Here is a 1924-nt window from a genome sequence, read left to right on the forward strand (position 1 = left end):
CCGGGTCGCAAGAGTCACGAGTCACGAGCGAGCGGCCGCGAACAATGCCGGCCGAGAGGGGCCCGTCTTCTTCTCCTTCTTCTCTCGGCGTTCGCTCGCTTTCCTCTTCGCCACCCTCCCTCTTCCTTCTCCGCTGGTTAGGTCGCGTCATCTTCCTCGCATCTCGATTCCCTTTCTTGCGGTTGTAGGAGTAGGTGGAACGGACCGCGAACGCGATATCGCTCCGCGCGTCGCCTCCGTGCTTATTAGATCCGATCCGAGCAGCAGATTAACATTGAAACGAACGTTATTTATGGACGCCGAACGGTCTAGCGATGATGACCCGCGATACAGGTACTCTCTCGCGAGACTCGTCCCGATCGAGCCAGTAGAGTAAGAACGTTTCTTCTTTCGATTCTTCTTTCGACTCTTCTTTCGGCAATCGAGAAATGTCGATGGGAGAGAAAAGTTGTGTCGCGACTGCGTGGCGACGTCGATCGCGGATTGAATCGAACGAAGGCGGAGGTAGAACGCGAGAGGAGTAGGGGAAAGGATAAGAGAGAAGCACGCTCTCCCACGCCACGAAGCTCGACGGGGCAATCGAAGAGGAATTAACGTTGCGTGATGCGCGTTGATTCTGCTCGATAGCGGAACAACGGACACGATTACGTACATCCGATCGACCATGCGAAGAACCGCGCGGACCAGAAAGCACATGGAGCGTACAGAGGTTGGCCCGCAACCTCGAAGCGCGTCCTCGCGACGTCGCGGCGTGTACACGCGAAACGCCACGGATACGACGCAGCCCTGACGTCTGCCCGATCGCTCCAATTTACTCTTCCCGCTCGCCCTCGCCCTCGCCCTCGCCCTCGCTCTCTCCCGTTAACCCGCGAATCGAGAGAAGGCCAGTCGGACAGTCCAAACAGAGTCCTTCCAACTTAATTGCCGAACCGATCCGCATCTTTCAGCTTCACCTGTAATTTACGTACCGATCTCTCCGCAACGCGAATCGTCATTCGTCCTCCGACTATTCCGATCGAGTTACAACGGTCAATTAAAGCTGGCGAACGAGGGTGAGAGGAAACGAACGGAGCAACGGCAGAGTTTGAGCGAGCGCTCGTGGGCCCGTGAATTATCGGGTTCCTGTTAGTTGCGTGCCGGGGCTCGCACACCTCGGGCGAACGGCTCGTCTCTTCGCGACAAGACAATTGCCGCGCTTCCTGATATAGTTTGCGCCTTTCCAACTGTAACGAACGGAAATTCCCCAGTCGCGTCCCTCTTTTCCTTTCGCGTGTGGCCGACCGGTTTCCGCGCTCCTCTTTCGCCAGATTCCGAAGCTCGCGTTCCTCCCTGAGAATCGAGAGGAGAACGCAGTTGGTACGGTATAATCGATCGCGTATCGACGTGTAACCGCGTCGCCAGCCCGACAAAGGACCGCCGCGGGCATCGCCGCTTTAATTGAATTAAGTTTTTGCAGATTTATGGCCGGATAATTACGGGGCAACGCGTCCTCCTTCGTTCACCTCTTATCGAGAGAACGCGGCTCGCAACGCGCCGAGCAAATAAATTAGCGCACCGTCCCCTCGCCGCCCCAACGCCACGCGGGGAATAATATTTCGATTTGAGGAATAACCGGGGTCTAATCTGTTATTCCCCCTCGGAGCTGTAACGCGCGTAGAGCTCCCCTCGCGTTTACCAACGATACGTGACAGCTTATTTCCCAAAAGAAATGCCGACGTGCTGCTCCCCTCCGCGCCGTGGCCGCCTCTGCCCACTAATAAAGTTACATCCAACTTCATTTGCCTGTTACCTTGCCACTTGTTCGAATTAGATACGAACCGGGCCAGACCAGCCTCCTCCACCTTGACGGTTGCGACCGCAAGCTGAACTGTAAACTTCGTCGGAGGCTCGTCGACGTAGCAAATTGCTAGAGGTGGACGAGAGC

Source organism: Habropoda laboriosa, unplaced genomic scaffold (genome assembly GCF_001263275.1).
Source record: "Habropoda laboriosa isolate 0110345459 unplaced genomic scaffold, ASM126327v1 scaffold222, whole genome shotgun sequence".
NCBI lineage: Eukaryota > Metazoa > Arthropoda > Insecta > Hymenoptera > Apidae > Habropoda > Habropoda laboriosa.